The sequence below is a fragment of the Balaenoptera physalus genome, assembly GCF_965194825.1.
Source record: "Balaenoptera physalus genome assembly, chromosome: 14".
In the NCBI taxonomy this organism is placed as follows: Eukaryota; Metazoa; Chordata; class Mammalia; order Artiodactyla; family Balaenopteridae; genus Balaenoptera; species Balaenoptera physalus.
The window spans coordinates 61,310,778-61,334,789 of record NC_138893.1 but is presented as its reverse complement, the minus strand read 5'-3'; the positions used below and the strand labels follow the sequence as shown (position 1 = coordinate 61,334,789).

The following is a 24,012-nucleotide window of genomic DNA, read 5'->3' as shown; positions in this document are numbered from 1 at the left end:
TCCATTTCTGTGGCTGCCGCTCCTCTTTGCCTTTCTGTCACTCTCTCTTATAACGTGGGAGTAGACGGATGCGAAAAATGTCCATAGTTTGGGTGACTATGACATTTAACCCTGGTCGGATTTCTAGATCATGTATATTTTGTGCCTCTTTTGAATGCATTCAACCTAGGGTGTGTTCGGCTATTCGGAACTCTTGCCTGGATGCAAGTGTCAAGGCACTGATGGGTTTCTTAGTCTGTCTGTGGGGACTTTCCCTAAGGGCTATTGTCCGTTAATAAAGAATACAGTACACTGCTAGTGGATTAGTGAGCTCGGTAATCCGGTCTGTTAAATGAACAGAAAAGTAGATGCTTTGAGGTTGAGCATATTTCGATTAAATCTTGGCTTTAGGCCCTAGATCAAGGGTATAGATCAGATTAAAATGAAAATTAGTGTTGCGCGTACGCATATTGCATCAGAATCTTGCAGTGATTGCTTTTAGTTTCCTGAGTTGCATTGATAGATTCTTTTAAAATGTGAGTTGTGAACCGAACTGATTTGCATAACTTTAGAGAGAGAATCATTTTAGCATATATGGTGCTCATTTGAAGGCAAAAGTAGGTTTGTGTGTTAAAACTAAGTTAATTACAACTTTGAATCGCATTTAGAAGTTTTGTAGCTTGAAATCAATAGTACCGTGTTACATCTCAAAGGCGCTCTTACTAGATCTTTGTTAAATTTGCTTTTTTTGTCTCGTGTTGGGGTGAAGTGGGATAGGGCATGAAATTTGCAGTTCAGTAGCACTGTATATTCAGTGCTCTTGTGACACATAATAGAATGGAGATTGAGTGGTTTTTGATCCCAGATGATAATGTTGTGTAGGTTCAAGGGTATTGTGTATAGCAAATGATGATTGCAGAGATTAAACTTCAGTTTCACTTGAAATTTAAGTATTATTGTGATACCAGAATTAACACTCACCTTATTTAGGTTTCAGGTCCTGTGACACCTTTGGGTATCCATTAACTTTACTCTGGCTTGTGTAGAATATCAGTATAAGTATAATTTACCAGCTAATAACCAGAAATGCTGGCAAGAGTGGATTACTCCAGTTTCGGATTGTAGGTGTGTTCGCTTTTTTCATATGGTGTATTAAATTTACTGAGTCAGCTTGTTGGATAAGACAGAAACCTAAGAGTTTCAGTGGTATATAATTGGTTGCCTAAAAGTTAGGCCTTTATATTTCAAAAGATAGTGGTTATCGAAAGGCATGAGTCTTTGCAGTTTCAGGTATAATAAGCTGGTTTTGATCAAGGATGGCGATAGAGCCCTCCTTTTTTGCAGAATGGAAAGTATCGTAGGAATTGAGAGTCACTGGTAGGCCAGTGTAAGGCATGAAGAACAGGATTAAGTTATTGGTCTGACGTGACTGAAGCATTTTATTAAGGCCTCTATTTAAGATAAAAAATTTGGTGCTGTGAATTGTAGCAGTGGACAATACTTAGTTAAAACTACATAATTGCATAAGTGTTAATAGTCTTAATAAAAATGGTTTCTTAGCAAGTATCAGTAAACATTTTGCCTAAAGGTAGAGTGACACTAAGTGTCTATACGTCCAGGTAAAAACTGTGGGGAAGATTTTTTTGAAGAAAATGTTACATATCTGAAGAGGTTTTATTCCTTTGGATTATGTGTCCACACATAAATGTGCACAGCTAATTTTGCCCCAGTTTTTGATATGAAATGAAGATAAAAGTTACTGAAGAAGTAGCTTTACAACACACACAACGTAAGTTTTCTGTTAGGTTAAAAAATGATATTTTAAAAGAATATTTGGAAATTTTGGAGTTGCATTAATTGAAAAACTTTACTAAAGCTGAACTTGACTCGCTTGCCCAGAAGATAATTAACTATGAAAAAACTCTTCTGATTTGTAACCTATTTCAAAAATAGTCTACTATTGGTGTGACTTGACAGTCATCTAGATGTATAGGAACAAACTAATTAAATGTTTAACTTTTTAAAATAAACCCCCATTCAAAAAATTTTCTAGAATGCTGTTTTTGGGCAGATTGCTTTTAGTATTCAGAATATGTTTATGCTATTTTTGCTTTACCCATTCGATTTAAAATTATCAGAGTTGTAAGACTACCATTATTCTACCAGGTTCTTATATGTGAGCAGTGAGGTGATTAGCCATTTCTCCTTTGATTTCAGAGTGTGTGTGCCTCTATGTATGAAATTTATGTGACTTACAACTTTCTCTAAAACTGTCCTTTTAGTTATGGTATGCATAGAAAGCATTATCATATATTGCATCAAATGACTAATAACACTTAATTTCTAGAGTTGTGGTTTTATTGAGCCAAATGTTTATATGAAAAAAAATCACTTAGGGAAGTCAGTAAAGGGTTTACTTTTTTGGTAGTTGCACTTCCAATAATTTTGAAATACCAAAGCACTTTGGTTTGCTTGGTTTCACTTTAGTGTTTATTGTGGTGGGGGGAAAATTAAAATGGCCATTGAAGGCTTTGTCTCTAGCAGGTTGTAGTATCTATTTCAACAGCTAGCCTGTTCAAAGTTAAATTCTTTTATGAAAATAGTGATTGGAGTATTTTTATAAAGATCAATAATGAAGTGATTTCCTCAGAGGAAAATTGAGGACCATAATTTAGTTAATTTTTTTGCAGAATTGAATTATTCTAAAAATAATTTGTTGGTGGGGTTTTATCCTTAATGTTAGTCTGGAAAGTAGTATTAAACATGAGACTATAAAAAATTCATTGTCTTTAGATTTCATGGAAACTTTAGGCTTCTATTGTATTTTAATTGATAAGTTTGCGTCTTCATAGGGAATACTTTTTAATTCGTAGAGAGTACAGGGACTATTGAAGTTAGCTGTATTATCTTTTAAGATTAGTGATTACTGAAATGACTATACTGTGAGGTTTTTTTAAAAAAAGATTCTACTCACAATTTTTATTTTACACTGTTTTGTATCTGTTAAGTTGTATTTCTTTCCTGTGCAACATAATTGGGCCACCTAATTGCTATACAATAATTTATAAACTTCATTTTCATAAAGCGTATTAAAGAATAAAGCGCATCTGAGAGGAATTTACAGTTTATGTAACTCTTAATATAAGGAAAAAGGAATTTTATTGCTGTTCATTGTAAAAGTTTGCACAGTAGTACAGTCATCAGTGCAGATTTAACATTGCTTATGATACACTAAATAAATACTAAGTAAATATAAAGTGTGGTGAGGTATAACCACCTTAATTTTAAATAGTTTTAGAAAGATATTAGAGAAAGGTGCATTTGTGTGTATTACCTTTCAGAATTTTATTTTAACAATATTCAGGGTAGCTGGTGATATTTTAATTCTTGTGTGGAACAGTATAGTATCTGCTTTTTCCCATTAACCACACACACAATAATATAAAACTCTTAATGTTACAAAATTTCTTACTTTTTGGAAGTCTTTAGTACCGATTTTCAAAGGTCCTCATTTTGAGATTTGCCCCATTTGCTATTTGTTCATTTGATGATAGCTTAGTACTTTTTAATAATTCCTAAGCAACTTAAGAAGTAATCACTTCAGTGACTTTTTAATGTAGGAGTATTTATTATGGGAAAATCACTTCACAAAGTTTCTACATTAAATCACTCTCAGTAAACATTTTATTTTTAAATTTTTCCCTTAGCATTTTTAGTAAGACAGCAGTGTAGGAAATGTTTTTATATTAATATTGTATGTGAAATTTGAGTTTGTGAAGAGAAATTTAGAAGTTTGCATGCATATGACAGTTTTTCACTTACTTGAAATGTTAGGCCTTGGCTGTACTATAAGAATTTAGCTTCCAGAAAAATACGTTATTAATGATGGTGTAAGAAATTTATTTGGTGTGTTTTTTTTCCTGTAGCCACTATTAGTTCTGAAGTTTTATTTCTGTTTCATAGAACCGTCTCTCTTACCTTTTCTCCTGTCTCTTTTTTTGTTAGATAAACTTGATTTTAAGTAAAATCAGTATTCTTTTGTGGTATGAATTCATTAAGAAAAGGTGTTAGGATTTGTTCTAAGGATAGTGACTTAAGACATTTGTATCAGCTTGTGAGATTGAGGTCAGAAATGATTTCAGTAAATATTCAGTTTTATGATATTAAATATTCTGTTTTACGGTTGCTTTCTATGTGGTAGCTTTGAGGTTAACACAGTTGCTATCAGAAATACCAATAATGTTAGACTGAACCACCCTAAGGTGTTAAGGATTTGCTGAGCAAACTGATGTCCTTAATTCCTTTATTTAGGCCATATTAGTGCCACATGCATTCTTTGCTAGGTGGTCAAAAGTGTTTTGGTCTGTGATTCTCTAAGTATTGAATATATATATGAATTTACTAATGTAAAGTACTTTCGTTTGTCAGGAAAGGTGAAATTAGTATATTGGATTTGACTATTCACATATCCCCAAATTTTTGGAATTTTTTCATGGGTTACAGAAAAGCTATTGGCAATTTGGTTCTTTTAAAATAATTTGCACTGTCATTAAAAAAGACTGTTAGAAAAATATTAGTATAAGAAGAATAAACATAATTTAAGGGTGAATTAATTTTGTATGGAAAGTCTTAATTTAGTTCAGTATAGTTAAGGCAAAGTCACTTCATTTGCAACAGTTTGCATTAAGAGATGAGTGGGCATCTTCAGGGTATTAGGTATACACTTGTTGGTAGTGTTGAGAATATTGAGAGATGTGGATACTGTGGTGCACCTTACAGCAAAAGAATATTCTTAACCTGTATATAGTGTGGAAAAAAAGACTGTTTATGTATTATATTTTAAGTGGTTATACACTTAATTATTATCAGTAGTCATCACTTCAGATATGGACAGTGAATCTAACTTATAAGGGTTTGAATACTCTGTGTATATATGTAAATAAAGGGAGAGTGAGGAAACTCTAGTAATATTTCTAAAAACTGAACTTTCTTCTCTTTAGAGATCGCCTTGTGGATGTGGTTTTATAATTTTTAAATAAGGTTAAATCTATTTTAAATTACATTAAAATATTGAGTATTAGTTTTATCTACACACTGTTTGTACATTGTTTCATTTTAGATTTTAGGGTGGCAGTGTAGGCTCTGGAACCAACACTGCCTGTGTTGGAATCCTGACTCTGCCACTTAGTAGCTGGATGGCTTTGTGTAGGTTACTTTTCTCAATCTGTTTTATCTGTAAAATGAGGATGATGGTACCAACCCACATAAAGTTTATTTTGAAGAATAAATGAGATAATGTAAGTAATTCACTTAGCATAGCACCTACCACATTGTAAATACTTAAATGGTAACAGCTGCTCTTAAAAATTATAATTTCAGATTACCCATGTATGAGAAATTGTTTGTCTTTTCATTTATGGGAGGAGCAGTGATTTTAACTGAATTTCCTCAGTTTTGGATATGTTAGCATGTTAATTGGTTCAGGCTATGACTATTTTTTAAAATAGGGGTATTCCTTTAGGAGTTGTGAGTGTAACATGTCTGTGATTTTGCTGTTTCATTGCAAATAATTTGAAGCTCTGCTCCCTCATACTATGGAGCAAAGAAGAGTTAATCATACTAATCGAAGAGTATTTGCTTTAAAATACTAAGGTATGATGAAAACTTTCTCTGTTATGGCTCAATGCAGTAGAAGTTTTAAAATAAAAATTTGCTATAATATTAAATTTTCTTTAGTGTTAAAGATAGGTCAGCTAAAATATCATGTAGTTTTATTCACAGAGTAATCGCCATCTCAAAACTTTTAATATATGATATAACAGTTATATAAACTGTCTATCAGTAAAGGTATCTTAGCATTTCTTTTTAAGTTCAGATTTTTGGAGGAGTCATGCAACTTTGAATGCCAAGTTACATTTATTACAGTAACATTTACACTTAATATAATTTGGCAGTGCATTAATATAGGAATTTTATTTAGGTTAAACCTTTGTATTGTTGTTTCCCATTTTTGCTTTTGATCAAGATTCTCATTGTAGGCCCTAGAAATGGAAAGAAGAGCTAAAGGATTTCTTTCTTCATTTATTCTTACCAGGTATGGGGAAGGATGGGATAAGCTTGAGACCTGCCTATTAAAGGCCATTACTTGTACATAGGGATCAATCTTTTTTCTCCTTTCCCTGTGCTGGTCTCCCAGCTGTGTCACAGTACTCTCAGTAGTGAAGCACTTGATTTCCAGTGAGTTTTTTTGTACATATTTGTTTTGTATTGCAGAATGAATTGTGCTGTCTAATTGTATATGCAGTTACCTGATTATATGATTTTTATGTGTTTTGTTATGTGTTGGATAAACTAGCTGTATTTTTGGTCCAAGTCTAGGTTGTAGAATTGAACTGTTCATTTTGACAACTTTTAGGAAAATTTAGTTATCTAAAATTCCCTCTCTTTCTCTCTTTCTCTCTTTCTCTCTAATGCTTCATGCTCCTGTATTTTGTTTTATATTACTACCCAAAACTTAGTTGATTTAGTGTTATTAAAACACTTCTGAATAGTTTTCAATTTTATTTATTTTGATTTTTGTAGGTTCTCAGGCTAAATATAATAAGGTTCTATCTTCTTTAGTAGTAATTGCAGGGATTGCATTCTGCTAATTTTATATGTTTAATATTTCTGATCTTTTAAGGAGGATGTAATTATTTAAGGTATTATGAAATGGGTTGTGATCTGATTCTTTAAGTCATATGTATTCCTAAAGTGATTTATAAATATAGCATACATGTTCAGAGTTGCAAACAACTTGTTTTAAAATGTGTGCAATTTTTTTTTCCATTTAAAATTCTTTTGCTCTCATGAATTTAGTGAGACTCTTCTTTTTGAGTGTTGTAGTTACTCGGAATTTACTGGAGATTAAATAAATAGAATTGAAATCTTTTCTCTACTTTTAAAATGAAGTTTGGGTACCTGTTTGGATATGAAACAGTGTTATTCCTTTTTTGGGGGATGGGGGATGGACAGTGCTGGATATTCTCTGTTTGCCCATCAAGATCCATTTTCTGCCTTTCTCCACCCTTCTTTGAGGCCTGGTAGACTGACATCCTTAGATGGCTCATTCAGGCTCCCTTATCCTCTGGCTTCCATTTGGATTCAGCCCCCAGGAGGCTCTAGCAGAATATTGGAGGGAAGAGGGCGAGTTGGCAGGGGGTGCTGTTGGGCACTAAGACTATAGCTCCTTTAGGATGGCTCCTCTTCTATGGCTCTTTATTTCGATATTGGCTGCCTTCCATTGTCCCTTTAGGCCTAGGGGTGAAAATGGTTTACAAGGCTTACCACCATTGCTAAATTCTGTGATGCTTCAGTATTCCTTATTGGTTACCTTGCCTTTAAGCAGTCCTTGCATTAAACTCTCTTCAAATCAAAAAAAAAAAAAAAAGTTTGGGGAATGTTACCAAGCTTGATATTTAGGTGTAATGTATTTATTAATTACTTTACTCTGAGTCTATCAGAGTTAAAGTGGAATGCCTGGACTTTTTTTTCTTTCGTAATGTGAAAACAGTACTTTGCCAGGCTTAACTTAGCCTTGTAAAATTTATTTAACATTTTAACTTACTCGTTTATGAAATATGAAAGATGAAAAAGTGAGGACTTAAGTCAGAAGGTTTTTTTTCAATTAATAGAATGAGCTAGCATATACCCTAACAGTGTCTTATATTTGTTTAGTATTTTTTCATTAACAAAGCCTTTTCTTAATCATTAGCTCATTTGATTTTGCAAAGAAAAAAGGAGCAAACTAAGAGATGGTACAAGCATTACTTTCCTCATTTTTTGTGGTATAGGAATCGTAGTTCCAAAAAAAAAAAAAAAAATCAGTAACTTGTTAAAGGCTACCTGAAGATTGAGTCCAAAGAAGGATGCAGGGTTTTTAGGTACCTCGTGCAGTATTTTTCCCATTATGTTACATCGGTGGTTCTCAAACTTTAGATGGCATTCGAATAACTTGCAGGGCTTAAGTCATAGATTACTTGCCCCACCTCCAGAGTTTCTGATTCATTAGGTCTGCGTTGGGGCCTGAAAACTTGTTGTTTTTTTTAAAATTAATTAATTTTTGGCTGCGTTGGGTCTTCGTTGCTGTGCGTGGGTTTTCTCTAGTTGCAGCGAGCGGGGGCTACTCTTTCGTTGCGGTGCGCAGGCTTCTCACTGCGGTGGCTTCTCTTGTTGCGGAGCACGGGCTCTAGGCGCACGGGCTTCTGTAGTTGTGGCACGCAGCCTCAGTAGTTGTGGCTCGTGGGCTCTAGAGCGCAGCTCAGTAGTTGTGGTGCACAGGCTTAGTTGCTCCGCGGTACGTGGGATCTTCCTGGACCAGGGCTCGAACCCGTGTCCCCTGCATTGGCAGGCGGATTCTTAACCACTGCGCCACCAGGGAAGCCCCAGAATTTGTATTCCTAACAAGTTCCCAGGTGGTGCTGATGATGGTAGTCTGGGGATCACACTTTGTGAATCACTGTGTTATATTATCTCCTGTCAAGCAAATCCTTAATGTCTTATCTCTTTTAGTTTAATAGAATTTACACATACATTATATCATTTGATTTGTAAACCCTAAGTAGCTCAGCATGGCAAATGTTACCCTGATTTGTGTGGACGAGGCAATGAGTTTAGAAAAGCAGCATAGTGTAATGGAAGGAGCATAGATTTGGGAGTCAGCTAGACCTAAAGTGTAGCTTAAATCCTTGCTCAGCTACTTATCAGTTATGTAATAAAAGATAAACTCCTTAACCTTAGTGAACCTTTGTTTTCACATCTCTAACATGGTCAAAACCCTTAACTTGTAGGGTGCTTTTTTAGGTTTGTTAGAAGGATATATTTTCAGAATATTGTTTGCCAACTGGGGGTGATCTCCTTCCGCCTTGTCTGGGTATTTGGCAATGTCTGGAGACATTTTTGGTGGTCACAGCCCCGGGGGCGGGGTGGGGGGGGGTCAAAGGGCGGAAGCTGTTGGCATTTGTCTCAGAGTAGAGGCCGGGAATGCTGCTCAACGTCCTGCAGTGCACAGAGCAGCCTCATCCACAGCAAATAATTGCCTGGCCCAGACTGCCAACACTGCCGAGGCTGAGAAACTCTGGTTTAGAGGTGTTAAGTGTCTGGTATGTAATAAGTATAATATTTGATAAGTCAGTACCTTTGTCCTTAGGTTGTGGTATTTAAGGTGAAATTGCTAATAAATGATAGAGCTAGGCTTTTAACATCTACTTTTTCTGACTGCTGCTAGGCCAGTATTCTTTATAATAACTTTTTCCACAAAACGTATCCCTGGTAACAAAAAAGGGTTTATTTGAAGAAGGCTCATGTGTGACTGACTGATTGTGAAGGTGTTGCTTTGAACTTCTGTCAGAAAAGGCTGAAGATGTTTTCAATAAACGTGTAAGTATATTGCAATATATGAGGTATTCAGAAGGGTGTTACATAGAACTCTAACAGGATGGAGATGCTTTATTAAAGCATTTTTCTTTTCATTTTTATATTGCCATTAGTTTTAAAAGTAATTGTTAGCTTGCTTCCTTTAGTTATGTAATTAAGAGGTACTTTGCTCACAGGATACTTGTTTTGTGCTGTTTAATTCATTCTTTAATCTTCTGCTTTTTTTTTCTAAAGCTGTTTTTGTTACAGTCAGATGTGGTGAAGTTAAATCTGCTTATGTAAAATGGCAAATTTCTGACAAGTTATAAGAACTTCTCATATCTTTCCAGATGAAGTAGGGCCAACTGTAAGGTTCTCTGATGCATGTGTTACATTCTTTTCTAGACCCTAAATTTGCTATGTCAGCCTGTTGAATTAAAGTGCTTTATTTATCTACATTAAAAACTTGCGTTAGTGTGTGAGATTTTTAGAAAAAAATTGGGATGGAGTTTTAGACTAGTCCAGAGATGAGAAGATGCCAAGGGGGTAGCTTAGTGGATTCTGAATTTTGTTTTGTTTTTAGGGCAGACAAACATAATTACGAAAGTGTTCTAGGAATTGATTGTTTGCTATGATTTTTTTCTGTTCACTTGATATTACAATTTACTTTGCTTCTCAACTTTGCACAGGCAGATTAAAATGTCAAGGCCTATTTTAAAAATGCTTATGAAATTTAAGTTTTGACTGTTATGATTCTTTGTGAAATTACGGGAGATAGAGATGCTAATATTTTAAAACCAGGACTGCTAATCATGTGATAGCTTCACATTTATTAAGAAAAACAAGTAGCATTTATTATTGTAATTTAATTGAATAAATATGGTATTTATTTCAGTATATGAATAAAACACTCCATTTGCTTTACTGTACTTAAGAATATTTCTTTTATAAAAATTAAAAATTTTTAAAAATTACTCATTGTCCTACTTCTCTGAAACTTCATATATCCATGTTAGCTTCTAGTTTTTGTTCATATGCATTTATTTTAAAATATAATTCATCATAGTGAACTTAAAGGTGTGTGTGTGTTTTCACAATTTCCAAAGCACCTCATAATTACCTTAATTATTTTAAATGGCAAAGTCATCAGAAATACTTGTTTCTCTGTGGTTATACATTAAACATGTATCCAATATTTGGCCAATTTTTTTTTTTCTGCCCTTTTCAGATTTTCTTTAGTGTGGATTTAAGCTGACCTAAATATTAGAAAAGGTTTTCATGATTTTGATTCACAAAATCAGTCTGTTACAGAAAAAAATAGCTGAAGTTTGAAGTCTAGAAGCTTTTTTTTTTCCTTATTTACTTACAGGACAGTTATTGCATATTTAAAATTTTAAGCATATTTTAATTATGTAAAAGTGAGGCGAAATAAAATGTATCTAAACACTTTTGATCTGTCAAATTTTCTTTTGCTATTGTAGGAATAGTAATTCTATTGTGTTGAAATTAAAGTGGATATAGAAGTAATTTGAATAAACTGTCACATCACTTTATACTAAAGTTGTTATAACCCTGTTGCTGTCCTCTCTTTAATCAGAAAGGGTATGACTTGTCATGATGTTACTGTTCCTTAGAGCATATTTTGAATGATGCAGTTTATATTTGCTTAGTTGCCTTGGTGATAGTAATTGGTGATGGTGATTGATGCAGGTTTGATGTGCATTTGCATTTATAATCAATATTAATTTTTGTGGTAAAAAATTGCATTTGTTAGTCTATATCAAATTTTAATTTTAAGTGTCAGTTACTACAACATGGAAATAATTTTAACCTTATTAGCTAAATGGTAATTCTCAATGAACTTATTCATGTAGTTAGAAAAAAAAATATTGCGGAAGAAACGAACTTTTCTCTTTTTTAAACACAGTTACTTGTTAGAGTAACATTTTTCCAAATGAGATAAAATTGTTTCAATTCTTAAACATAAGGAAATTTTAATCTAGGTGTGGTGTACCTTCTTGGGTGTTCATGAAAACATAATGAAGGCAAAATGTTTTGTTTGTAAGTAAATATATGTATTTTTTTTAAAACTCAAGAAGAAATCTAATATATGAATAGTTTTCATGGACTAGTGGTAGGAAATCTAAATAAAATAAATAACTTAGTATACTGAAAGTATACAATTTTTCATACCTAGGTTCTGTCCAGTGTGATCAAGTTTATATCTAATACTGTAAAATACACTAAGGTACTGGTTATTAAGGCTAGTTGGATTCTTTTTGATAATGAAAAGGTCAAACAGATTGTGATTTTTGTATAGTGTCCAAAAAGTAAGGTTTGCCATCTGTTACACAAATATAGGAAAAAGTTAAGATAATCTAGTGATATAAGTGGTTTTGACACTTCTCTTTTTGGAATCATCTATTAATTACAATTTTTAAAAACTAATAGCAAATTTTAAGCTTTTGCAAAAATAAAACTTAATGGTTATGCCAGTGTTGATACTTTTCTACTAAAATACAAAGATAGCAGTTGGGAACTAAAGATTATGTAATGAAAGTCTGGCTTTTAGTCATTTACTTTTAGAAGATTGTTTGGATATTTAAGTGGAAACATCATGTTTTAACTTGAGGTATTAAGTTATACAAGATTTTGATACTGTAGTTATACAAGATTTTTAAACTGTAGTTTTCCTAAGAGTTGATATATAGGAATTCATTATTACAGAACTTATTCAGGGATCTGATTGAATAAGTATTCCTTAAAGATTTGCGTAAATATTTTTCAAGTTCTCTTCTTTCTTCTCCCATAACTCACTTCTTGTCTGTATGCTAGTAAATGAGTTTCCCCTAAAATTTTGCTATTGCATTTTGAACCACTTCAGTAGTTGTTTCTATAACTTAATTTCTTTTCACCCCCAAGAATTTAATCTTGCCGAGTTGCATAGAAGTCTTTAAAATTGCATATTGGGCTTAATAGGATCTGATTAATTTTAATCTACTTTGTTTTATTTATTATGTTGACATTGTTTTTTATTGAGAAGTTTGTTATCATGCCAGGTGATTAATATGATCAGATATAATATTTCAGTTTAGATACCATTTTGAATTTATGTTTTCAAATTCAACTTTGTGTCCGGGGTTTCTATTTTCTGTGTAAGAAACGTCTTGCCAATTTCAAATTAATGTCTGATGAAAGTAGATTGTTTTACTATCATCACTTTATAGATTTTGTTCATTCCTGAATTGTAGGCCATGAACAGAATGATGCCTTTGTGTATCTTTTTGGATAGATAGTGTGTACATAAATTATATCTCTTACATGAAGTGTGGTGCATGTGTAGGTGAGATTTTTTTTATCCAAATACTAAAAGCGTAAAAGTCTTCACCTGTTCTGTTTACGTAATAGTATTTAAACGGTGTGAGGTGTTAAGAGCTCCTTTCCCCTCTTTTCATTTCTGTCCCTCCTAACTTGGTATTTTTGTTTTTCTGTATGTTAAACGTTATGTTTTTAAAAGTTTATTTACTGGTTGAAAAAGTTAGTAACCTTAAGTTTTTTCTTTAATGTTTCAGTCTAATTAGTTTCCAAGATTTTTACTGTGTTCTCCTTTGAATACGAAGATTCCACAGCTAACCATGATCAGTAATTGTGTCTTCTCCCCCATTTGCAATATTGGATTCATACTAATAATGGTATCCCTTGAGGAACATGCTGTCTAAAATTGTGTTATCAGTTCAAAGCAAGCAATGTACCTTATTCTCATAGCTGTTAGTATATTCTAAAATTGCATATTATTAAATCTTAAGATGAATTTTGACTAGTATTTTAGTATATGTAATTTCAGATTTTTTGGATAATATACTTATTCAAGCAGTTATAAATTGATATAATGATTAAATACCATCAGTGGGAATATGAATCATATTATACAGTAGTAGTAGAACAGGCACTTATCATAAAATCAGTAATATGATTCTTACCAATAGAGTAATGAATGCCAGTATGTGTGCCTTCATATTTTAAAATCTGTATGAATTTCTAGTTTATATTGTTCTTATCCAGATTAAAATACTGCACTTAGGCAAAACTTTTTGCTAATTGGGGAAAAAAGTAAGTCATTTCCAGATGATTTTCTGACTTAAGATATGGAATAAAGAGATTTGATTTTATAATATTAAAGTAAAGAAAAGATATGGAATAAAGAGATTTGATTTTATAATATTAAAGTCAAATATAAAATGAAACAGTACACACTTGTTTGGAGCTTTTCTCCTTTAAAATGTTTCAAATTAACAGGACTTTCTTTGAAAAGGAAATTTGATTGTTAGAAGTAAATTTAAAAATCTTGCAGTTTTGGCTTAATTAATAGGAAAAAGAAAATCCACTTGGAGACACATTTGTATTAGAACTTCGTTTTTTTAGTACCTTGTGTGTGTGTGGTAGTTTTTGAATGTTAGGAAATTTGTTCATGATTGTATCTAAAAGATCAATTCATTTACAAATCTTGGAATCTTTTTGTTCCTTCCAGAATGCAGTTTGCTAATATTGAGTGAATTGGCACTAAACGTTACTAGGCCTTTGTTGTCAAACTACTGACAAATCCCTTGGCATCTTGTACCTTTAACTCTTTGAATGTCTTTTTTCTGTAAAAGTTAATGGCCTTTTATTTTTTTGCATAGCTATAGAGTAGCCAAAACTAATGTTTTAGGTAGTCACTTCTATTAAAATAAATGATAAAAGAATGGCTTTTATAATAGAATGATATTACAGAAGTAATTTATAAATCTAACATTGAATATGAATATTAGAGCATAAAAGACACCCTCTTATGTACTTCAGAGTAATGATGGATTGATATAATTTTAACTTTTACAGTCTTTAATATGCTTTATTAAGATTTTATGGTAGAAAATTAATTAGAATTAACATTTGGCTTGGTTCAAGTATATAATGTGGATAAGTATATCTAGTGCATGTTGTTGAACTGATAATCTTTTTGAAAGTTATGTGTTACAGCCATAATTTGTTCGATTTGTCATTGGTAGTCAATCTTAGATGTTTTTTAGTGGGAGCAGCACTGTAGGGGGGTGTGTGTGTGTATTTTAACAGCAGCAGAGTTCCGAAACAGGAAATCAGTCTTATCGTATTCATCCAGAGACCTAGGAAGAAGGTAATTGTTTGGTATACTCGTTAAAACCAGTTAGTTGGGCAACTTACATTTTTAGAGGTTCACAGATGTAGGCTTGAACAGTTGTGGATATATTATTTCAGAATTAACAACTACTCCGGAGAAAAATTGATTCAGTTAGTTGAGGGGACTAATAATCCCTCAGCTAATACACTAAAAAATTGTACTTTGGATTTTAGACTATTGCTTGCATTATCAGTGACTTGATATTTTTCCATGGTTCTAATTTGATTAAATTTAAATAAATTTCAGTGCCTTGATTATTCCTTTAAAAAGATTTTTTTTTAACTCAGTGGAATCAATATATCTAGCTTGAAATGTTTTCAAAATGATTCTTAAATTTGAACAATTTAATAGAAAAAAAATTACTTCTGTTTCAGATATTTGTCACTGGAAATTATCTTTCCCTGTTTGTTAATGTACATATGAACATAATTAGATCCTTGTAATCAGTGTTTTCATACTGTTCTGTGTTCTCTTTTATCACAAACTTTTATCTGTCAATGGGTACTTATTTTAAAAGCTATATAGGTAATATTTCATCAGGCTAAATATCATGGTTTGCTGAAACAGCACTATTGTAGATATCTTTGTATAGTTTACTTTTTTTTCCTTGGTTTGTTTTTTTAGATTATATTGTTAGAGTGGGATTGTTGGAATAAAAGATACAGCAGTTTCATGGCTCTGTAGGTTGCAGATTTCTTTTTTTTTTTTTAAGATGCTCATTCCTTTATTTATTTATTTTATTTATGTTTTTGGCTGCATTGGGTCTTCGTTGCTGCACGCAGGCTTTCTCTAGTTGCAGCGAGTGGGGGCTACTCTTCGTTGCGGTGCTTGGGCTTCTCATTGAGGTGGCTTCTTGTTGCGGAACACGGGCTCTAGGCATGTGGGCTTCAGTAGTTGTGGCACGCGGGCTCAGTAGTTGTGGCTCGCGGGCTCTAGATCGCAGGCTCAGTAGTTGTGGCGCACGGGCTTAGTTGCTCTGCGGCATGTGGGATCTTCCCGGATCAGGGCTGGAACCCGTGTCCCCTGCACTGGCAGGCGGATTCTTAACCACTGCGCCACCAGGGAAGTAACATGATTGCAGATTTCTTGCCAAACGAACCAGTTTATAGTATTGCTTCTAAGTGGAAGAATTACTAGCAATTCTTGATATTACCTTTGAAGAATGTAATTTTTCATTTAGAAAGTGAGATATAAACTTGTGTAAACTTTTCAGTCAAGAAGAGTTGGTATAATATAAAAACATCAAAGAAAGTTGTGAGGTTCAAATTGCTTGGAGAAGTAGAAAACTTTAGTAGAGTTCCTCAGTTATTTGGCAGTCAGTTTTCCTTTCTGGTTTGGCACTGCTAGCAGATAATTAAAAAGTGTTAAAAGGAACCTAAAATTTATGCTAAAGTGAATTTAAGTTAATATATTGGAATTCCTTTTATAATTTGTTTATGAAAACTGTCTTGAGTTGCCTTGTAATGAGACATTTAAACTAAAAAATAACAGGGCATTTCTAACTTATGCAACCTCAAATAATAACAACCCCTTATTTACAATTGTAGACCCCTTTGCAGTTTTACAGATTTAAAGATATTTCCGATATCGCATTTGATCTTTGAAACAACCGGTGAAGAAGTTACAGCAAGTGTTATTATTTTACAGAAAAACAAAAATATTTGAGGCTCAGAGATTAACTTAATCTGAAGCCTAGGCTTTTAAGTTGCAAAGCTAAGAATGGAATTCTGGTTTTCTATATTAAATGACAGTACGCATTAAGTACTTAGTACAGGACCTGTCATCTAGTAAATATTTCAGAGTTCCTGTGTCCTGTGTTGTTCCTGGACATTTCTTCTGTATTCTTAAAATTCCCATCTTTTTGAGCATTCTTTCTCTTAATATTTCTGTAGTTCATGCTTTTGTATCTATGTACCCTTTTCACTTTAGAAAATAAAATTTTAGGCTGCATTAATTTGGTCTGTACAGGGATGATTATATGATGTATATTAGGGCAGATGTTCTTAAATACTGAACAGTTAACACTTTATCAACTGGGAAATTCAGGGAACTCCTATTTCTGCTTTCCTCCCAATAGAATCATCAGAAACCAGATCCAAACATTTAACACACTTATTAGGGAAAAATAAAATCTAGTTAAGAAATATAAAATCTTTTATTAAATGAGAAAGTCATAGAAGTCTATGAGCATGGGTGGTATTTAAAACATAATTTGATTATAAAAGTTGATAATGTGGATTAACTGTGACATACTTGGAAAGTCTTTGTTAAATTTAAACCTGTTAAAATTTGTTGAAAGAAATGTAAAGCTGATGTAGCTAATGAATCAGTGGCTGAATTTCTTTTCCTCTCACCTGAGCCTTAAGTGTCTGTGAGTTGAAAGCACTGACAGAAATCAAGGGAAAAGCTCCAGAAATTCCTCGAAAATGAAATTAAATTGTGACCTCCTGGTATTTGCTAACGTGCTTTTGATTCTTGTTGTCTTCTCTTGTTAGTCTGACTTTATTCCTTTACTCCTGCTGCCAGTTTAGCTCAGTGTTCCTCTTGTGAGCCAGACAACTTGAGATTTGCTTTTGAAACTTTTTGATCACTACCTCTCTAAAATCTGTATGTCACTTTTTATTTGACCTGTCGTGTTCCACGTATGCTATAGCTTCACATTGTATGACTTTCAGTTAACTAGAATTCTAAAAATAGCTTTTATGTGGTCTGTGGAAATAATTTTCCTTAAAATAATTATGGCAGGAAAAATAAGTTATTGGTTTGTATACGAGCACTGCACTTCAGTTTATAAGTTAAGGGATAAGTATATCTATATACTATACAGAGTACTACAGAGAAACTTTTCAGAACTGCTTTACTGTTAGTAATTATATTTATTTATTTTTAATTAATTAATTAATTTTTGGCTGTGTTGGGTCTTTGTTGCTGTGCGTGGGCTTTCTCTGGTTGTGGTGAGTGGGCTTCTCATTGTCGTGGCTTCTCTTGTTGCGGAGCACGGGCTCTAGGCGTGCAGGCTTCAGTAGTTGTGGCACGTGGGCTCAGTAGTTGTGGCTTGTGGGCTCTAGAGCTCAGGCTCAGTAGTTGTGACGCACGGGCTTAGTTGCGCCGCAGCATGTGGGATCTGCCCGGGCCAGGGCTCGAACCCGTGTCCCTTGCATTGGCAGGCAGATTCTTAACCACTGCGCCATCAGGGAAGCCCCCAGTAATTATCATATTTAAAATAAGATTCAATCTGTGTCAGGAACACATTATAAAATAAAGCTTAAGGAGCTATTTTTTCCCTCCCTTGTCATTTTAATAAAATGTGCAATAGAATGGAAAGTAGTAAAACAAAGTATCTTAGGGAGCTATTTTTGGTTGTTATCCTCTATTTGAAAATTCAAGGTAAATTTATAGTTTAAACCCCATTAATTTAGGCTCAAATAAATTTCTGAGGTAAGGTAGACTCATGAGATCTCAAGTCACAAGTTTTTTGAAAGATGTTTTGTTAATTAGAGGTAACTTGGAACATGTTTTTAGTGTTTTATGTTATGCTTGGATGCTTAGAACAGCCAATAAAAAATTATTTAACTCATAGTAGCCACATTATTTTATAATAGGTCATTTATATTATGGGTTGAATCAACTTCTGTGCACAGATTTTAAAACAACTATTATTTATTCATTATTTTCTTTGGGATAGTGTTCTGTGGTGAGAAGGGATTGTTGTAGCGCTTGAGTCAAACATGATATACTGTATATAATTATCAGAACTCATAAACCAGTCACTTAAGATCTGTGTATTTAATTGTATGTAAATTATACCTTAATTAAAGGAAACAAAACACATTTTAACATGTTTACTTGAAGGAGGGGGAGTGGGGAAAGACTGTCCAGTGTATATCAGATCTCCTGTAGCTATGGTGGCATCCGACCTAGGCAAGATAGTACCATGTATGCATTTCTTACTCTCTCCTTATTGCATGTGCAGGAGCCACTGATGTGGGGAAAGAGGCTTTTTTTTCCTTTTGGAGTTATATTTTACATATGTTCTTAAGTTAAATAGAAAGGCAAATTGATATAGTAAAGATTTTAAAGAGTTAAAGATTCTGTTGGGTTTTGATGTTCCTTAGAAGGGTTAGGTTATTCAACAAGTCATTGTCATTGAAAACCAACCAAATAGCGGTGGGCTCTTAAGATCTAGGGTTATACCATTTGTTCAGTTCATAGACATCACTGTGTTCTAGGCATTGTTCATATATTAAATCATTTAATCTTTATAACAACCCTATATGATAGGTACTTTTATTAGCCCACTCTACTTATTATTCAAAATAGTATCCAGTAAGTGCAAGTTAAGTCTACTCTGTATTAGAAGTCATATATATATATATATATATATATATATATATTTATATGTGTGTGTATATATATATATATATATATTCCCCCCCCCTAGTTATTCCTATTTGGTTTAAATTGTCTAAAAAAGTATGTCATAAAAATTTTAATGGGAAGCAAAAAAGTCATACGTTAGAAAGGTTTTATTTATTGACATAATTCTTGGCATGAGAAATGTTTGCCTCAAAATTGAGCATTCATAAGTTGCTGACATCAGTTTTAGAAATACTAGTAGATTTTTGTATTGTCTTTTAGAAGTTTTTTAGTTTTAATGTGTGATTAGTAAATTACTTTCATTTGAATCTGCTTCCTTTGAACATTTTATGTTTTTATTATTGATTTGGAAGTATAGAAAATCTTAATCTTTTGAGGCAGAATGGTACAAAAAGCTTGGGCTTTAGAGTTACGTACATAATGGGTTTGAATTGTAACTAACTACTTGCTGGCTTTGGGACCAATCTTTTTGACCCTCAATTTCATCATCTGTGAAGTGGTAATGTTACTTCATAGGATTGTTAGGATTAAATGAGAACGTATTTGGTGTACTGTCTGGGACGTGTTCTCTGTTTTTCTAATTAATTAATTAATTTATTTATTTATTTATTTTTAAAAGAAATTCACGTTCTTTTATTATTTATTTATTTATGACTGTGTTGAGTCTTCGTTTCTGTGCGAGGGCTTTCTCTAGTTGCGGCAAGTGGGGACCACTCTTCATCGCGGTGCGCGGGCCTCTCACCATCGCGGCCTCTCTTGTTGCGGAGCACAGGCTCCAGACGCGCAGGCTCAGTAATTGTGGCTCACGGGCCCAGTTGCTCCGTGGCATGTGGGATCTTCCCAGACCAGGGCTCGAACCCGTGTCCCCTGCATTGGCAGGCAGATTCTCAACCACTGCGCCACCAGGGAAGCCCTGTTTTTCTAATTTATGATGGATGCCAAAGTGTTGGGTAAAATCTCAAACTGTATGAATAAGGAAGTTGGGAGTCTGACGAAAAATGAAACCTTAAGAAGGCTAAATTCCTAGATTCTGTTTAAAGGAAAGATTGGATTGTTGCTCTGCAAGAAACTCGCATGTTGATCCTGGCCTTTGACTCCTTATCTGTCTGATTGAATTGAACTTCCTGTCACAGCATCCTTAAAACCAGACCTAATCTTCTGTCAGTCCTGCCACCTTCTCCATAAAGATTTGTGTGTGAGCTATTATACTGGACTGCTCGCTTTTTCTGAATATTTTATGTATTTCCATGTATCTGCTCTACCCTCTGAAATGTTGTAATTGTTCTTGTTTCTTCTTCTGTTTACTGGTGTATGACCTATTTCTTAAGGATTATGTAACATACTACCTACTTTGTGAAGCTGTATCTCTGCTTCTACAGAATTAATCCCTCTTTCTCTAGCTCTTAAAATATCTTGATCTTATGTATATATAATGGGGCCTTTGGCATAGTTGTATGTCTGTGTGTCTGTCTTCCCTGATAGAATAGGAACTCCTAGAGTGCTGTAATCTTTGCTTACTTAGTCTTACGTTCTCAGTGCCCCTTGCACAATGTTCAATGTGTTTTTGAATGTTCAAAATGTGTTTGGACATTATTATTAGTTGCTGACATCAGTTTTGGAATTCTGTAAATTCAGTCGGCCTCCTCCTAATTAAGTAAATAAAGGAGGGGGCTGACTGAATTTACTTTAATGAGTATATAACATCCCCAGTTATGTGTAGTTACTGATAAGTAGTTTTCTTAAGTAAGTTAACCAAGCCCTTTGCAACCTTATTTACTTTATTAGTTAGTATTCATAGTACAAGGATAAATTTGAGTTTAGTCCTTGTTAAAATGACTGCATTTCAAGGGGCTTTATATTTCTATGCTTTTCTTTCTTTCTTTTTTAATTTATTGAAGTATAGTTGGTTTACAGCATTTCAGGAGTACAGCAGAGTGATTTGGTTTTATATATATATGATTATAAGAATATATATATTCTTTTCCATTATAGGTTATTCAAGGTATTGAATATGATTCCCTGTGCTGTGCAGTAGGTCCTTGTTGTTTATCTATTTTATATATAGTAGTGTGTATCTGTTAATCCCAAATTCCTAATTTATCCCTCCCCCCACTTCTATGCTTTTCTATAAGGCTAGAATCTTACTAGCATTCTCACAGAAATTAATGGTTAGGTTAAGTTAGTAGTAATAAAATTTTTTTTACATAAAAAATTTTCTGTTGCATTGCTCAGAAAAACTTGGCATTATTTCAATTTATATTTTTTACTAAAATGTATTTATAATTTTTTAGGTAGGAATTCCAGATATGTGGTAGCTGCCACTGCTTTGGGTTCCCTACTGCTGCCTCATTTTTTTCTGACTGTTATTTCCCATTTTCTTATGTTTCTACTCTATAAGACAGAGTTAAAAAGTAAAGATGATTCATTTTCAGGAATTGTACTGCTTTAGGCTTGATTTGAGCCTCTGTTCCGGTTTTTGTGTGTGTGTGTGTGAGTGGATACAATATGCTAAAACATTTTGATAATTGAATAAGAGCTACATTTTTAAGTGGCGCTACTTTCTTATGTGAGAATAATAGATGACAGCTAATATTCATGATGTTAAAAATGTTAATTCTAACAGTTTTCTTTGGGAGTCTTTATAGTAGAAGAACCCTTTGAGGTTGAGGGTGAATTTATGTATTCTTAAAGTGACAAAAATTGTTCCTGGCCCATAGTAAAAGCTATTTAAGTCTTAGATACTTTTATTATTATACTTTTTTTTTTTAAAGAAATTCAGCATTTAAAAAAACTACATACAAAGCTGATTGTTAAGTCATATAGGGCAAGACAATATTTTGTCAAGACACTTAGTAAATAGATTTGGAGGTAATTATAAAGCAAACATAATTTTTAAAACCCGTTATAGAAATAGTACAGGTGCATCATACCAAAAATAGAGAACACAAAACAAGCAAAAATGAGAAAAAATATATACTCCTACCATCTAGAGATTACTTTTAGTACTTTAGTTTGTAATCTTTTTGTCTACATATTTTAATTTAATTAAGTATACAGGTATACTGTATATGTTTTCTTTTATCAAAATGATGTCACACTGTACCTTCTCTCTTGAAACCTTTTTTTCAGTCAATAATGTCTACTGTTCCATTTCTGTAAATTTTCATCTCAGCCAATCCTTGGATCATATTAAAATTTCTAAAAATGTCCTTAATGGCTGGTTTGTCTAAAACAGTAACCAGAACAGGATTGTACCAGTGAACTTGACTGTTAGAACCCTTATGTCTTTCTAAATCAAGGATAGCTACCCATCCCTCCCCTCCTCACCTTTTACAATGATATTTGACTTTTTAAAAAGATAATTTGAAAGAGACTGCATCATGTCCTGCAGACCTTTTGAATTTGTCCAGTTTATGCTCATAATGTCATTTAGCTTGTTCTATCTCATATAGTGTCTGTAAGTTAAAATTTATATCTCTAAGTGCTTGGTGGATTCGCAGGTTGAAGATGATTTGGCTATCATAGATGATGCTGTGTTCTTCATATTGCAGCACATCAAAAGTTATGTGATCTCTACTTAACTTTCTTGGTAATGCTGAGATTGACCACTGAAATTGGGTGATGACAGTCTTTTCTGCCCATTATTAAATTATATTTGTCTTCTTACATTAGAAGATACTTTGTGTGGTGTTACTTTGGCTCTGTACGAAAGTTCAGTTCCTCATTATCCACTCACCTATTGGTTTAGCACCATTTGTTGATCCTTGCCTAAATCAATACTTTTATTAGGGCTTGCAAAGTTTGATTTTTCTAATTCTGTCTTTTTATGTTTATTAACTGGTGTTTTCTGTTGCGTTTGCTTTATGAAATGGAGTTATTTGCTTGCGCTGAAATAGAGTTCCTACAGGAAAAGTAGGGTAAAACCTTAATCTCCCCCTTCACCAATTTCAAAGTAAAGAACTATTCCAATAGCCACTTTTATCAAAAGTTATAAATGAAAATAATTTTTTGTTTAGTTGCTCTAACTTTTTCTGTTTTGAGTATCTTTATAGACTCACGGATTTTCATTTTATTCAGGATTCTTTAATTTACTACCATTTAAATTTTTTCTTTGATACTCAGTTTGTCACACATTTAGCCACTGTGATATCCTTCATGCTAGCTTCTATGTCTGTTTGATATAGACCACTAATCTCTGTATGCCTTCCTGCTTTTTGGCACAGAAAGATATCCCAGGCTTACCTTGTACCTTCCCTGCCCCAGATCTGACATCAACCAGTTTTCCAAGGAGTTGGTACCTTTTCGTGTATTATGATATTAGGGATGAAATCGGGTTCTAGAAGTGTTTACTACTGCTAAGGTGACATACTTTTAGGCCATTTTTTTGAAAAGACCTAAACGATATAGAGTTCTACAAACATGAGTTCACATTAATATTTTCAGTTATTACTTGAGTTCTTGATTTTATAATGGTATCTATTTTCTCTTACAGTAATAATCATGAATCTTCAAGTCATTAACATAACTTCATTGTTTTTTCCTATAATATAAGGAAAAAATTTGAAGATATCAATACTGATATTATTAGAAATAAACTATCGGAAGAAGTTTAAAATTTCTTTGTAGCTCTCTTCCTTCTTAGAATACTTCCTGCCCAGAAGTACAGTAAAATTAGTGTCCAAATAACCCTTGAAATAAATCCTTTCTCCTAGTTACCAATTTGATATTTAATCAGATTTATTTGTTTCAATGTGTGCTTCCGTCTTTCCCCTCCCCTTCTCTATGAAGCAGCCATTTTTGTTAGTTTCTCAGTTATCAGTGTGTGTGTGTGTGTGTGTGTGTGTGTGTGTGTGTGTGTGTGTGTTGGAGGGTTCAAATTCAAACAAAAATATGTGTAAATAATTATTTCTTTTATAAAATATTCCTTTTATACAAAAGGTAACATACTATATACTCTGTTATGCACATTTTTTTCTTAAAATATTCTGTAGATCTGTCCAAGCAGTACTAGTAATCATAAAGGTAGAACATATAATAATATAATCTTTTCTTAAATTATAATGATATAT

The 24,012-nt window shown here is 33.1% G+C and overlaps 1 protein-coding gene and 1 long non-coding RNA gene across 3 annotated transcripts in view; both read left to right on the top strand.

Annotated features, from left to right (window-relative positions):
- The window catches only part of PTEN (phosphatase and tensin homolog), an 87,857-nt gene that overhangs the window by 1,076 nt on the left and 62,769 nt on the right, over positions 1-24,012 (top strand). The window lies entirely within an intron of this gene.
- Positions 6-23,538, top strand: LOC309642776. The gene is made up of 2 exons (XR_014253373.1): positions 6-19,505; positions 19,850-23,538. It is a non-coding gene; the product is annotated as an uncharacterized lncRNA (long non-coding RNA).